Genomic DNA, 23,293 nt, shown 5'->3' with positions numbered 1-23,293 from the left:
TATACACCCCCCAAGTCATTGTATTTTACTCCAACCTCTAAATCTCCAAACCACCTCAGTAATCCCTCTTCAGCCTCCTGGATAATACATGTAATAACCCTGCACCTCCTTCTAATCTCTCAACTACAAATTCTCTGTATAATATTCACCCAACACACTGCCTTCAGACACATCTCCACTGCCTCCAACCTCATCTTTACTAGTGTTTAAAAACCCATGCTTTACACCAATAGCAGATGACCAATCAGTAACTGAATTCATTAACAGTATGAAGAATTCATTACTCATACCAGCTATAATTAAACCTACAAGGTTAACCGAGATGAGTGCAACCATAAATGACCATATACGGACAAATATATTAGCTCTCACCAAACAGAAATAATCACTGACAACACTAATGACCACTACCCCACCTTCCTCCTAACAAACATTTCTAAGCAACCAACGAAATATAGTAATATCTCATTTCAATTCCACAATGAGGCATCAATGAGTAACTTCACTGCAGCATTAAGCTCAGTTGACTGGCCTGCAGAATTTGCCAATGACAGATGTGTTGATGAATGGATAGAAATTTTTCAACAAAACATACATAAACTGTACAACAAACACTGTCTTATAAAAACTAAGCAAATCACTACTAAAAAAACTGGGTTGGCCATGGCTTACAAAGAGCATCACTATGAAAAACAATCTAGAGGGGGCTTAATAACTAAAGAACTTAAAAATTATATGTCAGTCCTCACCAAAGTAATAGGAAAGTCCAAGCAGCTGTACTATTCTAACAGATTCACAGAAACAAGAGGAGATATAAGAAAAGACCTGGAAGGCACTCATATCCTGGGCACTCAAAAGCTGATTAAAATAGGATATTGTCCTAACTAAACCCATTGAACCACAACTCCACAATACTGAAAAAGCCAATAAAATAAATGATTTCTTCTCAACTATAGGATCAAGTCTTGCGAAAAAAATTCCAAGCACCAATACCTGAGTGAGTGATGGAAACTTCCCAACATCCCTTTATCTTGCTGAAACTGAGCCCACTGAAGTCACCCTGATTATTAATTCACTAAAAAACAAATCAGGAAATTTTGCTTCAGTTCCGCTACTACTGTTCAAATAAACAGCTCGTATTCTCTCACCCACCATTAGATTACTTTTTTAATAAATTACTATAAAGCAGCACTTTCTCAACATTACTCAAGATTGCAAGGGTTACTCCAATACACAAAAGTGGAGACCCAACAGATGAAAACAATTACAGTGGACCCCCGGTTTACGACATAATTTCATTCCAGAAGTATGTTCAGGTGCCATTACTGAATGAATTTGTTCCCATAAGGAATATTGTGAATTAGATTAGTCCATTTCAGACCCCCAAACATACACGTACAAACGCACTTACATAAATACACTTACATAATTGGTCGCATTGGGAGCTGATAGTAAAGCGGGGGTCCACTGTATATGTAAATATGAGACCCAACAGATGAAAACAATTATATGTTAATATGAGACCCAACAGATAAAAACAATTACAGTGGAACCTCATTTTTCAGCTGCTTTGTTAATCGGCAATTTCGTTTTTAGGCCGTTTTTTGGCAGAAACTTTGCACCATATTTCAGCCGTTGCCTGGTATAACAGCCATATTAGACGCATTAGCCCGCCTCTCCTGCCAGGACACTGGGCTTTGGTGAGTCATTCTCCCTTTGTCTGTTAGCGAGTGAGCACATACTCTGCGCATTCATCCGAACATTTCCTTAAAATCCATTGTTTTCTGTGGGTTTTATTAACTGTGACTGTGAAATAAGTCACCTTGAGCCCCAAGAAAGTTCCTTTGGTAAAGAAAGTGAGAAACACGATGGAATTTAAGAAGGAAGTATGTAATATAAAAATATGAGAGTGATGTATGGGTGCTGGAACTTACCAGGATGTATGGCAAAAACAAATCAACAATCACCTCTATCCTGGCAATGAAAGAAAATATCAAGGAAGCTCATGTGGTGACAGGGGTAAACCTGTTAACAAAAAAGAGACCACGAACTAATGAAGATATGGAGAAGCTGTTGTTGTTGTGGATCAGGGAAAAACAGTCAGTGGGAGATAGTGTTTCAGAGACGATCATTTGTGAAAAGGCAAGGCAGTTGCATGCAGATCTTGTAAAGAAAATGCCTGGTACTAATGATGATGTTAGTGAATGTAAGGCCAGCAGAGGCTGTTTTGAGAGATTTAAGAAGCGTAGTGGCATACACAGTGTTGTAAGGCATGGGGAGGCTTCAAGTTCTGACAAACATGCTTCTGAAAAAATTGTGCAGGAATTAACCCTTAAACTGTCCAAACATAGATCTACATCCACGTGCGGGGGGGCTCCGAACATAGATCTACGTTTCCTTTTACATGTTTTCAAATGGGGAAAATCATGGTTGGAGCACTACGCATGTGAACATAGATCTATGTTTGGACAGTTTAACCCTTTGACTGTTTACGACGTATAAATACGTCTTACGAGCCAATGTTTCTGACGTATTTATACGCACAAATTCTAGCGGCTTCAAATCAAGCGGGAAAGGCCTGGTAGGCCTACATGAGAGAGAATGGGTCTCAGTGGTCGGTGTGCACCCTGTGAAAAAAATCTGGGACCCAGCGGTGCATTGTGGGAATGCCATCTTGTTAGTCCATTTTCACCATGCCTTTCGGTAAGAAGTTCCTCACTCCTCGGTGGATTGGAGGTCTTTTGTTCCCAAGTGATAGCTCTAACAGCGATGAAAATGTCAGTGACAGTGAATTCCAGAGTTTTGAAGTGAGTGTTACCGGAAAAAGTGCCCAGGATAACGTAATTAGTGATGAAAACCCAGATGACCCAGAACCTTCCACCTCTGGTGCTGGGCCGGCTTGTTCACGTTCACGTTCGCCTGTACCAGGACGAAAGAGGAAACTATTTGGTCGTGTACAACACCCAGATGTTAGCAGTGAATGTGATAGTGATAGTGATAGTGATTTCAAGGTCAATGAAAGCAGTTCTAGTGACAGTGACGGTGAATATTCCCCAGTAAAGCGGCAGTATGTACGACATAGCATGTGGTCTGGTAGTGTTTCATATGTTGTTCCAAGGGGAAGGAGAAACTCTGGGAGCACATCCCATGGCCCTACACCACGACCTGATAGTGAAGATGACGATATTGTAACGATGGGTATGAATGATGTGAGTGAGGGAGCAGGCAGTGGTGGTGATTGTGAGGGTGGCACGGCCCATGTGGCACCATCAGCGGGCCACGCTACTACCCACGCTGCTGACTCTGCACAACAACCAGCCTCACCCGACCCCACACTCCCACAACCTGCACAACCACAACCACGGTACAATATCCAAACCCCACCAGCAGACCGCATCTGGGATTGGCAGGACGGTGACGAGTTTGTTCTGAGTCCCCATGACTTTGATGAAACACAAAGTGGAATAAAGCCATCATGTCCACCTGGGAACAATGCCAGTGTACTGGACTGCTTTAAGTTATTCTTCGATGAACCCCTGATGGACATCATTGTCAGGGAAACAAACACATACTGTGATTACACCATGGCAAATACAATTCTCTCACCAAAATCACGGCTACACAAGTGGAAGGAGACAACTGTGGCAGAGATGTACCTGTTTTTTGCCACAATAATGCTTATGCCACATGTGTATAAGCACACTGTCACCATATACTGGGCAACAGAACGCCTGATTTCAACTCCAGGTTTTAGTGACATTATAGGTGTCAATCGTTTCCTGATACTGTTACGTATGTTACACTTTTCAGACAAAACCAGGCCTGACAGAAGCGACGGGTTATATAAGATAAGAAATGTGTTTATGTACCTGAAACAAAAGTGTTGCATGTATTTTTATCCCTTCAGGAAGCTTGTTATTGATGAGTCCTTGATTTTATTCAAAGGAAGACTCTCATTCAAGCAATATATACCAAGCAAGAGGAAATGCTTTGGTGTAAAGCTATTTGTACTGTGTGATTGCAGAAGTGGTCTAGTTTTGGATATCATTGTGTACACTGGCAGTAATACTTTGAGAGATACCATGAAGTTATTGGGTATCTCTGGTGATGTGGTTTGAACAATGATGGAACCATATCTTGGTAAGGGGCATATGTTATTTACTGATAACTGGTACACAAGCCCCTTACTCAGTGATTTCTTGCAAGTGAACTTGACAGACGTGTGTAGCACAGTGCGTCGTAATCGTAAACATATGCCAAGGTTCGACGCTGGCACTCGCAGAGGTGAGGTGCAAGCCTTTGCTGCCAATGACATCATGGCATTTCGGTGGCATGACAAGCGTGATGTCACATTGTTGACATCAGTTCACCGAAACAAAATGGTACACAGTGGCAGGCACAACAGAGAGACCAATGAACCCATTCTAAAGCCTGCAGCTGTCATGGACTACAACCTCAATATGCGCTTAGTGGACAAATGTGACATGCAGATTGGGTTTGCAGACTGTGTACGCAAGAGTTATAAGTGGTATATAAAACTTTTTTTCCATCTTGTTGATATCTCTATGCTAAATGCTTATAACATATACAAGTTGAAGACCAACAAAACACCAAAATATGGTGAATTTTGCTTGTCAGTAATCAGACAAATAATTGCAAAGTACCAAGGAGCAACACCTGCAATAGACCAGCGCCCACGAAATTACCAACACACGTCATCTCGTTTCAGGCCTGGTGATCACTACCCCATGCAACTGCCTCCTACTACTGCCAAGAAAAATGCTCAGAAGAGGTGTTATGTATGTACACATACCACAAAACGCCCACAAACACGCAGAGACACTCGTTTTATGTGTGAGGAGTGTCAAGTGCCCCTCTGCATATACCCATGTTTCAAAGAGTTCCACAAGCTGCAGCAGTTCTAGGAACGTGTTTAGTGACTGTACATATGTATATATATTATGGAGCAATAGTAATAAACATTGTTTTGTATTATTTGTTTGTGTAAACAAAGTGTATACACAAACTAATAATGATAAAATTTGTTCTGTTATTGTGTTGTAAACAATGAGTGTATATTTGAACAATGCACCTTACATTGGTCTCACAGGCCACATAAGTTACCTGGAACAGAAAAATATTGAAAAATGCAAGAAACCTTTGAATTAGAGTAAATAAAAGAATACTGGGTGGGCGGCAGTCGCCGCTGTTGCCGTATGCACGTCACTTTCTGCAAACTTTGCGGCTCCATATCTCGGTAAGTACTGATGGCAAAAAAATTTTTTTTAGGCTTAAAACACTCAGAAAAATATTCCTAACATTTTCATGAGAAAAAATATTTTTTTTTTCGAATATTTGGCGACATAGAATGACAGTTTCAGAGAGGGGCCTGAAACAGTCAAAGGGTTAAGGGTTAAAGGGGAACTACAGACTGAAGAATTCCAACCCAAAAAAGTGTTAAGTTGTGGCAAAACAGGCCTCTTTTGGAAGAAAATGCCAAAGAGGACCTACATCATGGAGGAGGAGGTAAAAGCCCTGCCAGGACACAAGCCTATGAAAAACAGGCTAACTCTTTTATTCTGTGCTAAAGCTAGTGGGGATTTGAAAGTGAAGCCTTTACTTGTGTATCACTCTGAAAATCCCAGTGTTCAAGAAAAACAATGTCATCAAAAGTAGACTGTGCGTGATGTGGAGGGCTAACAATAAGGCATGGGTCATAAGGCATGTTTTCATTGACTGGGTCCATGAAGTGTTTGGCCCAAGTGTGAAAAAATACCTCCTGGAAAAGAAATTGCCACTCAAGTGCCTCCTAGTAATGGACAATGCTCCTGCTCATCCTCCAAACTTGGTAGACCAATTGTCTAGGGATTCCAGTTTTATAACAGTGAAGTTCTTGCCTCCTAACACCACTTGTCTTATCCAGTCCATGGACCAGCAGGTCATTTCTAATTTCAAAAAACTACACAAAAGCAGTATTTCAAAAGTGCTTTGAAGTGACCTCAGACACTAAATTGACCCCAAGAGAGTTCTGGAGGAATCACTTCAATATCCTCCATTGCCTTATAGGCAAGGCTTAGCAGGGAGTGACTTCCAGGACTTTGAACTCTTCTTGGAGACAACTGTGGCCAGACTGTGTCCTCGAGAAGGATTTTGAAGGGTTTGAGGCTGAACCTGACCCTGACCCTGATGACCCTCTGCCTGTTGTGGAAGCTATTGTGGCATTGGGGAAGTCCATGGGGTTGGATGTGAGTGGCGAGGATGTGGAAGAGCTGGTGGAGGACCATAGGGAAGAGCTAACCACTGAAGAGCTGCAACATCTTCGACTGGAATAGCAACACACCACAGCTGAGGAACTTGCTTCAGAGGAAAAGGAGGAAGAGAGAGGGAAGGATGTGCCTTCTTAAGTGATTAGCCCTTAAACTGTCCAAACATGGATCTACGTTCGCCTGCGTGGCGCTCCAAATATTTTGAAAAACAAAAAAATCATTTTTTGCTGTTAAATTAAAGAAGGGTATTTTCTGTGCGGTATAAGACAAAAAAAAAAAATTTAGGACCAGTAGTTACTGAGATATAAGACTGTGAAGTTGGCTCTGGATGCTCACCTGATGGCAACATCCAGTCCTGCCGCTTGCAGAAGTGTTGCCGATTTGCCTTTTTTCCTTGTTTTTATTTTAATTTATATAATTTTTATATTCTAATAATTACAATTTATAATAGTTCTTGTGGTTTCATAGCCAATCTTTGTTCTGACACTAATATTATGTACTGAAATAGTACTCAAATTGTAACAATCACACTGACAGGTGAACATTTTCACCTGCCCTGGTCATTTACTTTTGTCTAGAAATATATACATAGTATTTATAGGTCCCAGCAATGTTTTAGACACGCTGAAGTATGAACCTCCTTGATGCATGGTGTTATGACAATGGTCAGAATGTGCACTGCTGGGGGGGGGGGGAACCTTGCCTGTATATGTTTTTACTCTTGCACAAAAACGTGTCTTTATGTCTGTCCGTCAGTCTATCTGTTTGCCTGACTATCTGTCTGCCTGTCTATCTGTACATCTGTCTGCCTATCTGTACATCTATCTGTCTGTCTATCTGTACATCTGTCTGCCTATTTGTCTGTCTATCCGTCTCTCCACCTAGTTCTTATTATCTGTCTGTCCAGTTCAGCTTATCTGTCTTTCTGTCTTCTGTGTAATATGAGCTCCTTGAATAATTGTGTTATGACAGCATCAGATAACAGTGCCATTTGGTGAATGTGCGCTGCTGGAGGGGGAACCTTGCCTTTATATGTTTTTACTCTTGCACACAAACATGTCTCTGTATGTCTGTCTGTCAGTCTGTCTATCTGTACATCTATCTGTCTGTCTATCTGTACATCTATCTGTCTGTCTAGCTCTGCTTATCTCTCTAGTTCTGCTTATCTGTCTGCCTGTGTGTATCTGTCTTTCCATCTGCTTGTCTCTGTCTCAGGGAGTGGCTAGTAAACCTGTTGGTTTGTGGTGCATGAGACGCTCCCTGATTGCTGAGCAAGTGACACTGCTAATTTTTGCATCATGTTTATTTATGTCTTGTACAGTGGAACCTCTACTTGCGAGCACATCCACATGTGTTAGTTTTTCCAAATATGAGCAGTCGATGGGTTGATTTTTTGCTTACATACGCGAGCAAAATTTCCACAAGTGAGCAGACCTCAAGCCTTGATGCTGGTGAGGGGCTCTTCTTCTTGATCTAGGGAATTTTATCTCATCTGTTTGTTGGACTATCTTATTGAAACTTGGGCAATGTATGATGGAAAGATGCTTCTTAACATAAACCAAAAATGAAAGAAATCGGAGTATAAATAATGGAGTTCACTTCTCAGCAATTAGCCAACCCTTAGCAGTATTTTCGTGTGGTTTTTATGGCTGCATTCTCGTTTTTTGGTCTCATTTGAAAGAATGGAAGATATATTACAGAAATAAATATGATTTTGATTGCTTTCAAGATGAAAAGTACCATAAAATTGAGCTCAATGAGGGAGAGATGCTCTTTTGCTTGACTATGTTAAAGAGTAAACAAATGACGTCACTGTCCAATCCAATATGCAGTTGTGAATGGGTTGACATTATTTATACAATTATTGCAATAAGGCATAACAGTAAATCTTATATTTTTTGTGTGAATAAAAATTACCAATTATTTATATTGTAATAATAAAAATAATAATAATAATAATAATAATAATCATATGTATAATAATAATACATATAATAATAATACATATAATAATAATACATATAGTATAATAATAATGTACTACATAATAATAATTATAATAATAGACGGCTTCAAAAGGCTGTTACTAGATGGCAGTGTTTACCACAACAATGAGGGAGCGGACGTGGCCACCTCCACCTGTTACATGACACATTTTATTCATACTAGAGTATATATCAGGTTTCTATGTTATTTATATGGTTTGTTATGTAATATTAGCTGAACTGTGATAGATAAATAAGCCATATAGATGATACATTAGCGAAAGCATTCAAGAAGTATTTTGTCCGGTCTCCAGACAAACTGTCGTCCACCGCCGACACCGCCCATACCACTACATGAATTACATATTTTATTAATTTTAGAGTATATATCAGGTTTCTGTTATTTATATTGTTTATGTCATATTAGATCAAGTGAGATAGACAAATAAGCCATAAAGTTGATATTAGCGAAATTATTGAAGTACAGAATTCCACTGGAACGGATTAATTGCATTTCATTTAATTTAAATGAGGAAAAACTGACTCTGCAAACGAGCAAATCCAGTTGCGAGCAAGGCCATGGAATGGATTAAACTTGCAAGTAGAGGTTCCACTGTATCTACAAACACTGTATAGCACTTGGCCTGGAATTTTTGGGTTATCCTAGGTAATTTACATTATGTATAATAACTGTATTTCTGAGTACATGTGAGAGACAGAGATACAAATAGACAGTGATATAGACAGAGATATAGACAGACAGATATAGACAGACAGAGATATAGACAGATACAGACAGAGACAGCCAAAGTCAGCCAGCTAGCCAGCCGAATACATAAGAACATAAGAAAGAAGGAACACTGCAGCAGGCCTACTGGCCCATGCAAAGCAGGTCCATGTCACCCCCCGGTTTAGACCAATGACCCACCTAGTCAGGTCACATCCACTGAAAGAAGGAGCCTAGTGGCACAAGCTAGTCAGGTCCAACTCACACCCACTCATGCATTTATCTAACCTATTTTTACTTTCCTCTTAAAATGTGAGTGTTAATATGACATAACATCAGTGAATCCTTGGTGTTTGTCATGATATTTGATCTAGCTGGTGCTCAGTTGAACTGGTGCTCTCACAAGATACTAAGTGCTCCCAGATTTTTTTCAAAGTGCACACACTGAGTGCACAGACCCATTCTTTCATGTCTAGGCAACTCAGGCCTATCGCATGAAATTTGAAGGAATGAAAAATAAAACGTTGATCTACGTTCGGAGCCTGCCGCCCATGAACATATATCTACGAGTGGACAGTTTAAGGGTTAAGGACATCTGTGCAAAGTGGAATGAGGTGCAAAATTTTGTGGAGAAATATCACCCTGACCAAGCTGAAAGAAGCCATATCTGCAACATGTTCAGTGACAAAACCTTGTCCCATTTTAGGGAAATCTGAAAGAGACACCAGAAACAGCACTCTGGACAGTTATTTTGTGCGACAGGGATCCAGTGACTCTCAAGCTAGTCCTAGTGGCATTAAAAGACAAAGAAGGGAAGTAACCACAGAGAGGGACTTGTTATCTAAAGTCCTTATGGAGGGGGATTCCTCTTCCAAACAATAATCCATCCTCCCTCACTCCTCTTCCCTGTCTTCCATAAACCAACAACAGTCTTCAATAAAGGTATGTAATAGTGATCTGAATGTTCTTAATTTATTTTATTTAGTTCTCACTGTTTTGTGTATGTAAAACTATAATTAATCTTTAAAAAATGTATTTTCTGTGAACATTTTTGGGTGTCTTGAACAGATTAATTGTACAGTGGTACCTTGAGTTACGAATTTAATTCATTACAGAAAGCTGTTCGAGTGCCGATACCAAACGAATCTGTTCCCATAAGGAATACTGCAAATTAAATTAGTCTATTTCAGACCCCGAAAAACACACTTACAAAAGCACTTACAAAAATACACTTACATAATTGTTCGAGTTGGGAGCTGTTCAAAACTTGAAGTACCACTACATTTACGTTAACTCTTATGGGAAATATTGCTTCGAATTTCGGCAGTTTTGTATTTAGGCCGACCTTCTGGAACGGATTACGGTCAAAAAACGAGGTTCCACTGTATATGTCAATATCTAACTTACTACTGGTATCCAAAATTTCTGAAAAACTAATACACAAGATATTATACTCCTTTTTAACATTACAAAGTATTCTCAACCCCTGCCAGTTTGATTTTAGGTGTAACAAAAGCACAAACAATACAATTATACAAATGCTAGACTTACTTTACACAGCTCTTGAAAATAATGAATATCCATTAGGACTCTCTGAGTCTCTATGAACCTAAGGAAAGCTTTTGATACAGTAGACCACAGCATCCTACATCGCAAACTTGATCATTTTGGTATCAGAGGTTATGCATGCACTGCATATATATAAAGTCTTCCCTTACCAACAAACAGCAATACAATTCAATTAAGGACACAACTTCTTCAGCAAGACCTCTGGACACTGGAATTCCACAGGGAAGCATCCTTGGCTCTCTGCTTTTCCTCTCATACATCAACAATCTTCTTCGTAGCAACTCAGACCTACTCTTTTTGCCGACAATGCAACTTTTATCATCTCCCACCCAAATTTAGCATTCCCCAACAACATTGTTAATGAAGAGCTCTTAAAATCTTAAAATATCAACATAGATAACAACTAATAAATTCACACTTAACATTATGTTTATGAGCAGAGCCAGTAATGTCCAACTAAACATTATAATAAACAATACATACTCTTACTGCTAAGTATAATGAGGGATAACTCTTGGGTCTGTTCCTTGACAGCAACTTGAAATTCAACAAACAAATCCAACAAATTACAAAAAAAGTGTCCAAAACAGTTAGCATTCTCTCCAAGATATGGTATTATGTATCATAAACAATACTGCTTACATTATACTACTCTGTAATCTACTCCTACCTCACCTACGTTATTTGCGTTCAGGGATCCACAATCATCAAATCACCTCAATAATAATCCAACAAAAGCCCCCCGTACGAATGATGACACAGTTTACTGCCAGACAACCCCCCTCCACTCTTCAAATACCTAAATCTACTTACTATACAAAACATTCACTTAATATTGTACACTCTACATATACAAATCCGACTAGCGATACATTTTAACGCAAAATTTTTGCCTCGACTAGCACTAAAAAACTCGACCAACGCGATTCGTTCCGTTGAGACGCGTCCACGTGTGGCCTGCCAGCCACCACGGTCGCATCCAAATATACAATTGGAACATTTCATATTATCACAGCGTTTTTAGTGATTGCACCTGCAAAATAAGTCACCATGGGCCCCAAGAAAGCTTCTAGTGCCATCCCTGTGATAAAAAGGGTGAGAATTAGTATGGAAATTAAGAAAGATTTTGAAGGGTTTGGGGCTAACCCTGAGATGCCTATGCCAGTTGTGGAATCCATTGTGCCTACTTTTCAAAGATTAAGGAAATGTGTGCAAAGTGGGTTGAACCGCAAACCTTTATGGATGAAAATCACCCTAACACAGCTATTGCAAGCCGTGCTGGTGACTAATACAATGACAATGTTGTGGCCCATTTTAGATAAATCATAAAGGAATGGGAGGTACAGAGCTCTATGTACAGATATGTTGTGCGACAGAGGTCCAGTGACTCTCAAGCTGGTCCTAGTGGCATTAAAAGAAGAAGGGAAGTAACCCCGGAAAAGGACTTGACACCTCAAGTCCTAATGGAAGGGGATTCCCCTTCTAAACACTAACACCATCCACAGTCTCCCCTCTTCCCATCCCATCAGTCATCACCAGATCTTCAATAAAGGTAAGTGTCATGTAATTGTACATGTCTTTTTCAGTTTGTGTATATTAAAATTAATATTTCATGTGGTAAAATTTTTTTTTTTTCAATACTTTGGGGTGTCTTGCATGGATTAATTTGATTTCCATTATTTCTTATGGGTAAAATTAACTCGACTAACAATAATTTCGACTAACGATGAGCTCTCAGGAACGGATTAATATCGTTGGTCGAGGGTCCACTGTATTAATCATGACCTGAAGCACTTCCCTGATAGCTGCAACAGAACCCACAGACATAATACAGGTCCGCCATCACAAATCTGGCATCACTGGGACCTGTAGTGTGCCAGATTACTGAGTTTGCCAGATTACAGAGTGGTTAGGCTAGAATACACTCAATAAAATTAATCAACTTGACTTACACAAGAAAGTTCATTGAACATCGGCAAAAATCGAACATTTCCGATACTTTGAGCTCAATTTCAAGGTATTTTTCGTCGTGAAAGCAATCAAAATCATATCTATTTCTGTAATATATCTTCCATTCTATCAAACGAGACCAAAAAAACGAAAATACAACTATAAAAACTATACAAAAATATACCGCTATGGGGCCGCTAATGGCTGAGAAGTGAACTCCGTTATTTATGGTCTGATTTCTTTCATTTTTGGTGTACGTTAAGAAGCATCTTTCCATCATACATTGCCCAAGCTTCAATAAGATAGCCCAACAAACAACTAAGAGAAAAAAACCAATTATAATAATAATAATAATAATAATAATAATAATAATATAATAATAATAATAATAATAATAATAAAAATAATAATATCTTTATTTACTACAAGTACATGTACATGGTATATAGGTCTAGCTGACATCAGTGACATACTACTATACAGAAAGCCCCTTGTTATGCTAAGCATTTCAGGCAAATTAGGTCAGTGTCCCAGGATAAGACTCACACCAGTCCACTAACATCCAGGTACCCATTTACTGATGGGTGAACATAGACAACAGGTGTAAAGAAACATGCCCAATGTTTCTACCCTGGCTGGGAATCAAATACATTAGGGCCCTGTTTTACAGTGTTTTGCTTTACAGCATTCCGCTAATACGTTCATTTCAAATTATGACCGAAATTCTCTATACAGCTCCCCCCACCTGACTTTCTAATAAAGTCACCGTGCCCCACCCGGTTTGTTTACATTCTCCGTGATATCCTTAAGCACTAAGTCCCTCCATTATGTCTAGAAACTCCAAAATTTCAAGTGTTTTCTAAGTTATTTCATATTTTATGTATACTCTGATAATTATTCTTATGTATACCTGTACCTAAATAAACTTACACACTGTGCTGGCATGCAGGTACACATTAACCCTTTGACTGTCACAGGCCCCTTTCTAAAACTGTCATTCTATGTTGCAAAATATTCGAAAAAAAAAAAAATTTCTTATGAAAATGTTAAGATTATTTTTCTGAGTGTTTTAGTCCCCAAAAAAATTTTTTTTTGCCATCAGTACTTACCGATATATAGAGGCATGAAGTTTGCAGAAAATGAGCCGCGTATGGCAACAGCGGCGACTGCCGCTCACCCGGTAAACTTTGGTTTACTTGTATTTGAAGGTCTGTTGTTTTTTTCACTATTTTATTTTTTCACAATACTTATGTGGCCTATGAGAACAAAGTAAGGTGCAATGTACATATATACACTCGTTGTATACAACACAATAAGCACAAAAACATAATTATCAATATATTGTTTACAAAACTTGTTTACAAACACAAACAATACAAAAAATTTTTTATTACTATTATTCTATAATATATATACCAATGTACAGCCACTGAACATATTCCTAGAAGTTCTGCAGCTTGTGGAACTCTTTGAAACATGTTTTCATACACAACGGTGTTTTACACTCCTCACATAAAACCAGTGCGTGTGCGCATTTTTGTGGACTTTTTTTTTTACGTGCAAAGACAAAATACCTCATCTGAGCAGTTTTCTTCAAAGTATTAGCAGGCAGTTGTGTTATGTAGTTATCCTAGGTAAATGGTTGTGTGTCATCATTCCCTCCTTCCTGCATTCGTTTCCTACCTTCCTGCATTCCTTTCCTACCTTCCTGCATTCCTTTCCTACCTCCCTACCTTCTTTCCTACCTTCCTGCATTCCTTTCCTACCTTCCTGCATTCCTTTCCTACCTTCCTGCATTCCTTTCCTACCTTCCTGCATTCCTTTCCTACCTTCCTACATTCCTTTCCTACCTTCCTACATTCCTTTCCTACCTCTCTACCTTCTTTCTTACCTTCCTGCATTCCTTTCCTACCTTCCTGCATTCCTTTCCTACCTTCCTGCATTCCTTTCCTACCTTCCTGCATTCCTTTCCTACCTTCCTGCAATCCTTTCCTTCCTACCTACCTTCCTGCATTCCTTTCCTACCTTCCTTCCAACATTCCTTCATCTTTCCTTACTTTTTTCCTTCCTTTCATCTCCTGCCTTCCATTCTTCCTTCCTTCTGGTTTCTATAATATATATACACATATATAGTCACTAGATACTTGAATAAAACTGCTATTATCACCATTCAGCAAGCTTGTCTTGGGTGCGAGTGTGTGGCTTATAATTGTTTTGAGTCAGGAGTCGGCAGCTGTCAAAATGACATATTGTCTCATTACTCACTCCCCCTACCACCTGTCAAAACAATGGGGGTTGGATGCTGCTTCCCCTCCATTCTATCTAATTATCTTTCTCCCTCATTCTATCTCTTTCAATCTGTCTCTCTCTTTCTATCTGTCTGTCTATCTCTGTCTCACAGGTATACAAATACAAGTATACATAGTGTAAATTACCTAGGATAACCTAAAAAATCCAGACAAAGTGCTATACTCTGCTTGAAGATGTGAGTAAAGGTGATGACGCAGTCTTGTGGCTGTCTCTGAGACAGAGAGCTAGACGGATAGACAGGGAGCTTGACAGACAGACAAATAGACAAACAGAAATGTTTGTGTGCCAGCAAAAACAAAGGGAGGGAGATGGTCATCTAATCTTTTCTTATCAGCTGCACCCTCCCCCACTCTCGTTTATGCTCATCAAAGGTCAGCTCTTATCAGATGTTATCTCCCCTTATCTTGTCACTGTCATGGGGTGGACTTTTTTTTTCTTGCTTCAAGGGAACAATATTATTACATCTTCTTCTTCTTCTTCTTCTTCTTCTTCTTCTTCTTCCTCTTCTTCCACTTCTTCCTCCTCCTCCTCTTCCTCTTCCTCCTCCTCTTCCTCCTCCTCCTCCTCTTCCCCCTCTTCTTCCTCCTCCTCCTCCTTCATTGCTTTTGGTCTCAAACTCCTGGAAATCATGAAAATGATCTTCACTGACACTTCCATCTGTGTTAGAGCATCACTTGGGAAGAGAAGAGTCCCAGATTTTCTGGGGAGTCACATATTTCTTATCGCTAAGCATGCTGATTATTATTATAATCAAGGGGGGAAGTGCTAAACCCGGAGGATTATACAGCGCCTGGGAGGGGATGTGGAAGGCATCCCCCCCCAGGCGCTGTATAATCCTCCGGGTTTAGCGCTTCCCCCCTTGATTATAATAATAATCAGCATGCTAAGCATGCTGAAAAAGGATCCCTGAAATGGCATTCCCACAATGCATCACTGGTTCCCCGATTTTTTTTATATGGTGCACACTGACCATGGAGACCCATTCTCTCACATGTGGGCCTACCAGCTTTCTCCTGCTTGATTTGAAGCCTCTAGAATTTATGCGTATAAATATGTCAGAAACAGTGGCGCGTAAGACGTATTTATACGGCGTAAACAGTCAAAGGGTTAAAATCAGTAAGAGTGTCTTATGTCTCGAGACACCATATTAGTAATAATAATAATAATAGTAATAATAATAATCACCGAGTCTCACTGAATGTCGTACATTACATTAATATACATATTTTCATTAATCCATCAATGATATTTCTTCAAAATTATATAATAAACACAATACATAACATATAAAGATGATAAATACACCCCACAGTTGAATAACATTTTCTCTAGTCCAACATAAGAGAAAATGTGGTACTGGGGGTAACTGTAGAAAACTATTCCCTTTGTATGTAAGCAAGCAAGTTTATTCAGATATACACAAATATAGTTACATAGATTATCATACATAGCAGCATATGTGTAAAGTACCTAGGATAACCCAAGAAAGTCAGACAGAGTGACTTATTTCCATTGCCTTCACTCAGAGCATCATTTCTTCTAAAAATTGTGTTACATGAGAATGGGAGTGCTCCTCTTTATTTATTCTACTGTATCAATGTAGAGACAACTTGTACACAATGTAACTTGTACACAAACCATACGTGTATGCCTGGCTTGTTTACAAAACTTGCGTTTGCCTGGTTTGTTTGCATAACTCTGCGCCTGTCCTCCCTCGTGTACTCATTCTCTCTCTCTCTCTTTCTCTCTCTCTCTCATTTATTTGTTTTATCTTGTTTACTCACCCCTGACCCTACATTAAAATTACAAATATTTTAAGATAATTAATGAGTGAACTGTACGTATATGCATTTTATCGCTCTTGGACGCATAAATGTCATAGAATATTATGTGGGTGGAATGGCCTGGTATGGTAGCCTGGCTGGCTACCATACACACCACACTTGATTTTTTTACAATAAATACTACTCATCTCACCCTAGATTAAGACTACAAATATTTTAAGGTAATGAGTGAATTGCATATGCATTTTATTGCTCGAGGATGCTTAAATATCATAAAATATTATGTGTGGGTGGGTTGGCCTGGCTGGCTGCCATACATACCGCACCTGATTTCTTACAATAAATACTACTTATCTCACCCTAGATTAAGACTACAAATATTTTAAGGTAAGTAATGATTGAACTGTATATGCATTTTATAGATCTGGGATGCTTAAATGTCATAGAATATTATGTGTGGGTGGGTTGGCCTGGTATGGTAGCCTGGCTGGCTACCATACATACTGCACTTGATTTTTTCCAATAAATACTACTCTTCTCACCCTAGATTAAGACTACAAATATTTTAAGGTAAGTAATGAGTGTACTATATGTGTATTTTACTTATTTATTGTTTTTTAATGCCTAGTTCTATTGCTAACTTAATATATGTTAGTGTAAACTTGTTATCTAGTTTTTATATGCATTTATAAGTGGAAAAAAAGGGTGTTCCACTTTACGGCAATTTCCGCTTTATGGCGGTAGCCTGGAACCTAACCTGCCATATAAGTGGGGCCCTACTGTATTTACCAAAAATGATATATGGCTAGCCCAAGCCAGGTACTAGAAATAAGCCACTTTTTTGGGTTATCCTAGGTTCTCTACACATATACAGTGGACCCTCGACCAATGATATTAATCCGTTCCAGAGAGCTCATAGTCAGACGAAATTATCGTTAGCTGAATTAATTTTCCCCATAAGAAATAATGGAAATCAAATTAATCTGTTCAAGACACCCAAAAGTATGAAAAAAAAAAAATTTACCATATGAAATATACATTTTTCTACACACAAACAGAAGGATAGATGCACAATATATGTATACATATGTATATTGTGTAATGAAGAATAAATGACACTTACCTTTATTGAGGATGTGGTGATGAGTGATGGGATGGGAGGAGGGGAGATGATGGACGGTATTATTTTTTGGAAGGGGAATCCTCTTCCATGAGGACTTAAGGTAGCAAGTCCTTTTCTGGGGTTACTTCCCTTCTTTGGTTTTAATGCCACTAGGACCAGCTTGAGAGTCACTAGACCACACCAAAAATCTCTCCATGGAGCTCTGTACCTCGCGTTCCTTTAAGATTTTCCTAAAACGGGCCACAACACTGTCATTGTAATAGTCACCAGCTCGGCTTACAATAGCTGTGTTAGGGTGATTTTCATCCATAAAGGTTTGGACATCAACCCACTTTGCACAAATTTCCTTAATCTTTGAAGAAGGCAACTTCCTCAATTTCTCTCTCCCCTCCTTTGAAGCAATTTCCTCAGTTGTGGCCTCTTGCTGTTGCAGATGCTCTTGCAGCTCATCTGTGGTTAGTTCCTCATCGTTGTCCTCCACCAACTCTTCCCCATCCTCCCCACTAACCTCCAACCCCAAGGACTTTCCCAATGCCACAATATATTTCACAACTGGCATAGGCTTCTCAGAGTTAGCCCCAAACTCTTCAAAATCCCTCTCTTCTACACATTCTAGCCACAATTTCCTCCAAGCAGAGTTCAAGGTCCTCTTAGTCACTCCCTCCCAAGCCTTACCTATAAAGTTTATGCAATTAAGGATATTAAAGTGATCTTTCCAGAGCTTTCTTAGGGTCAATTGAGTGTCTGAGGTCACTTCAAAGCACTTTTGAAACATAGCTTTTGTGTAGAGTTTTTTTTAAGTCTGAAATGTCCTGCTGGTCCATGGGCTGCAGGAGAGGAGTGGTATTAGGAGGCAAAAACCTCATTTTCATGAAGTCCCCCGAAATTTGCTCTGAAGGATGACCAGAAGCATTGTCTAATACCAGGAGGCACTTAAGGTCCAATTTATTTTCCAGGAGGTAATTTTTCACAGTGGGGCCAAACACATGGTGAAACCAGTCATAGAAAAAGTACCTAGTGACCCATGCCTTACTGTTTGCCCTCCACATCACACACAAATTAGCTTTGAGGACATTATTTTTCTGGGAGTTTCAGAGTGATACACAAGTAGAGGCTTCACTTTACAATCACCACTAGCATTACTACACAACAGTAAGATTAGCCTGTCTTTCATAGGCTTGTGTCCTAGGAGTGCTTTTTCCTCCTGTGTAATGTAGGTCTTGTTTGGCATTTTCTTCCAAAACAGGCCTGTTTCGTCACAATTAAACACTTGTTGGGGTCTCAATCCTTCAGCCTCTATGTACTCCTTGAATTCCTGCACATATGGTGGTTTATTTTGCAGTTACACACACTAAAAACACTGGGATAATACAAAATGTACCAAATGTATGCATGGATGCGACCGGACTGGCTTGTAAACACTGGCACACTAACTGAAGGCAGGGCAGCTAAGGCGTGCTCAGGCCAGACGGGACACATGGACGCATTCGGGATGAATCATGATGTTTGAGTTTTTCATCGTTGGTCGGGCCAAAATTTTTACACTCAAACGTTTCGTTAGTCGAATTGATCGTTACACGTTGCCTTCATTGGTCGGGGGTCCACTGTATGTACTGTCATGTCTGATAATCTATGTAGAGAAAATAGCTTTTCTGTTTCAGTTTTATGGTGCAGTACAAGTGTATATCACAGTTAGCCATGTGCTATACTCCGTTTTCTCTAATATAAGCCCCCAAGACAGGGATAGGAGAATGGTACTTGTATCCCATGTCTTCATACCTCCGTCGAACTGCTTGGTATTATGCCAAATATTATTCATTCTGGAGTATTTAACGTGTTTTTATGTTACTTATATTGTTTATTATATCATACAGTAGGGCCCCACTTATACGGCAGGTTAGGTTCCAGGCTACTGCAGGAAAGCAGACTTCGCCAGAAAGCAGAATGCCATTTTTTTCCACTTATAAATGTATATAAATGCCAGATGACAAGTTTACACTAACATGTATTAAGTTAGCAACAGAACTTAGGCATTAAAAAACAATAAAAAGTAAAATACACACACAGTACACTCATTATTTACCTCAAAATATTCGTAGTGTTAATGTAGGGCAAATGGTGAGTAGCATTTACTATAAGAAGTTAGGTGTGGTAGCCCTTCTGGCCACCCCCACCCACACATAATATATTACGACGATGCTGAAACAGAGTGATAGAATGCATTTACAGTGCACTCATTACTCACCTTAAAATATTTGTAGTCTTAATGTAGGGTGAAAGGTGAAAAGTATTTATTTATAGAAAGTGGTGTGGTAGGTAGAGTAGTGTAAGGAAGCCAGCCTGGCCACCCCACCCACTAAGTAAACAGACGAAGCATCTGGTTGTGGTTCATAAACATTCGTACAAACACCTTACATTGTGTACAAGTTGTCTCCACAGTGGTACAGTAGAATAAATAAAGAACGAATGATGCTCTGACAAATTATTATTATTATTATTACAAATGATTATTATTACAAATTATTATTGCAAGTTATTATTATTATAATAATAAAAAAGAAGCACTAAACCCACAAGGGTCATGAATTGCTATATATAGAGTGAAGGCATACAAAAGGAATACAGTGGACCCTTAACCAGCGATGGCATCGATTAACGATAAATCTGACTAGCGATACATTTAAACGCAAAAATTTTGCCTCAACTAGCGCTTAAAAACCCGACCAGCGCTATTCGTTCCATACCATACGCATCCACTTTGGCCTGAGCGCGTCTCACTTGTCCCTTGGGTGCCAGTGTTTACAAGCCAGCCAGCCACCGTGGTCGCTTCCAAACATACAACAACTGGAACATTTCATATTATCACAGCCTTTGTAGTGATTGCACCTGCAAAATAAGTCACCATGGGCCACAAGAAAGCTTCTAGTGCCAACCCTACAGCAAAAAGGGTGAGAATTACTATGGAGATGAAGAAAGAGATCATTGCTAAGTATGAAAGTGGAGTGCGTGTCTCTGAGCTGGTCAGGTTGTATAATAAACCCCAATCAACCGTCGCTACTATTGTGGGTAAGAAAACGGCAATCAAGGAAGCTGTTCTTGCCAAAGGTGCAGCTGCTGCTGCACCACAGTCAGCTGTTGTTGTTGCTGCACCACCATCAGCTGTATTACTCGAAGATGTGGAGAGTGTGTTGTTGGTGTGGCTTAATGTAAAACAATTACCGAGAAACGATTAACCCCGGAGGGTTAGCCACCCAGGATAACCCAAGAAAGTCAGTGCATCATCGAGGACTGTCTAACTTATTTCCATTGGGGGTCCTTAATCTTTTCCCCCAGGATGCGACCCACAACAGTTGACTAACACCCAGGTGAACAGAAAAAAATGCCTGGAACTAGTGCTCATATTGGTGAGGTTAGTGGGGAGGATGTGGAAGAGTTGGTGGAGGAGGACAATGAAGAACAAACCACTGATGAGCTGCTAGATCATCTTCAACAGTAAGTGGCCACACCTGAGGAAACTGCTTTGGAGGAGGGGAGAGAGAAATTGAAGAAGTTGCCCACTTCAAAGATTAAGGAAATGTGTGCAATGTGGCTTAAAGTACAAACCTTTTTTGATGAAAATCACCCTCACACAGCTATTGCAAGCCGTGCTGGTGACTATTACACTGACAATGTTGTGAAACACTTTAGGATAAAGGAACGAGAGGTACAGGCCTCTATGGACAGATATGTTGTGCGACAGATATGTTGTGCGACAGAAAAAGACTTGCTACCTCAAGTGCTAATGGAAGGGGATTCCCCTTCTAAACACTAACAAGATCAACGGTCTCCCCTCCTCCCATCCCATCAATCATCACCAGATCTTCAATAAAGGTAAGTGTCATGTAACTGTGCATGTCTTCTTCAGTTTTTGTGTATTAAAATTAATATTTCATGTTTTAAATTTTTTTTTTTTCAATACTTTGGGGTGTCTTGCACGGATTAATTTGATTTCCATTATTTCTTATGGGGAAAATTAACTTGACTAACGATTATTTCGATTAACGATGAGCTCTCAGGAACGGATTAATATCGCTGGTTGAGGGTCCACTGTATTTATCTACAGTTATCCCCCAGTGTTTGACTAGAGAAAATGTAATTCTTCCAACACTCCTACAGAGCCACTTTGTAAACAAATCTCATATTTATGTCAACATTTATTCTGTGGGTGTATGTATAATGTTTATATGCTATGTAACATGTTTCTTATATAATTTTGAAGAAAATATCATAGATGGATTAATGAAAATGTCTTTATTAACATAAAATTAGACATTTAATGTGCCCAAGAGAGATTATTATTACATAGTATTACTATGGCATCATGATTAGAGAGACTCTTAGTGATTTTAATGTGTACCTACACACCAGCACAGTGTGTAAATATATTTAGGTACAGATACGCATAAGCATAATTATCAGAGTACATACATGTAAAATACGCAATAACTTTAAAACACTTGAAATTTTGGAAAGTTTCCAGACATAATAGATGCAGGGCCAGATTAAGAAGTCTCCGAGCCCTAGGCGGGGCCCCTTTGAGTTACGGGTAAGCGAAGCGACCCCTTCCAGCTTGGGGGTGGCGGGGTTCGGTGTGAGCCTGTTTAACCCTTTGACTGTTTACGCCATATATATACGTGTAGGAGGTAGGTTACTGAAAGCAGTGAAGAGTTTTTACGAGGATAGTGAGGCTCAAGTTAGAGTATGTAGGAAAGAGGGAAATTTTTTCCCAGTAAAAGTAGGCCTTAGACAAGGATGTGTGATGTCACCGTGGTTGTTTAATATATTTATAGATGGGGTTGTAAGAGAAGTAAATGCGAGGGTCTTGGCAAGAGGCGTGGAGTTAAAAGATAAAGAATCACACACAAAGTGGGAGTTGTCACAGCTGCTCTTTGCTGATGACACTGTGCTCTTGGGAGATTCTGAAGAGAAGTTGCAGAGATTGGTGGATGAATTTGGTAGGGTGTGCAAAAGAAGAAAATTAAAGGTGAATACAGGAAAGAGTAAGGTTATGAGGATAACAAAAAGATTAGGTGATGAAAGATTGAATATCAGATTGGAGGGAGAGAGTATGGAGGAGGTGAACGTATTCAGATATTTGGGAGTGGACGTGTCAGCGGATGGGTCTATGAAAGATGAGGTGAATCATAGAATTGATGAGGGAAAAAGAGTGAGTGGTGCACTTAGGAGTCTGTGGAGACAAAGAACTTTGTCCTTGGAGGCAAAGAGGGGAATGTATGAGAGTATAGTTTTACCAACGCTCTTATATGGGTGTGAAGCGTGGGTGATGAATGTTGCAGCGAGGAGAAGGCTGGAGGCAGTGGAGATGTCATGTCTGAGGGCAATGTGTGGTGTGAATATAATGCAGAGAATTCGTAGTTTGGAAGTTAGGAGGAGGTGCGGGATTACCAAAACTGTTGTCCAGAGGGCTGAGGAAGGGTTGTTGAGGTGGTTCGGACATGTAGAGAGAATGGAGCGAAACAGAATGACTTCAAGAGTGTATCAGTCTGTAGTGGAAGGAAGGCGGGGTAGGGGTCGGCCTA

At 39.6% G+C, this 23,293-nt stretch overlaps 1 protein-coding gene across 1 annotated transcript in view; it reads right to left on the bottom strand.

The window, feature by feature from the left end:
- Positions 1-23,293, bottom strand: part of NELF-B (negative elongation factor B) — a gene marked incomplete at its 5' end in the record, with an annotated part of 239,586 nt that overhangs the window by 104,052 nt on the left and 112,241 nt on the right.

This window comes from Cherax quadricarinatus, chromosome 22, assembly GCF_038502225.1.
Source record: "Cherax quadricarinatus isolate ZL_2023a chromosome 22, ASM3850222v1, whole genome shotgun sequence".
Taxonomy (NCBI): domain Eukaryota; kingdom Metazoa; phylum Arthropoda; class Malacostraca; order Decapoda; family Parastacidae; genus Cherax; species Cherax quadricarinatus.
Note: the sequence above shows the minus strand (reverse complement) of the source record. Positions and strands in the feature narration are given on the sequence as shown.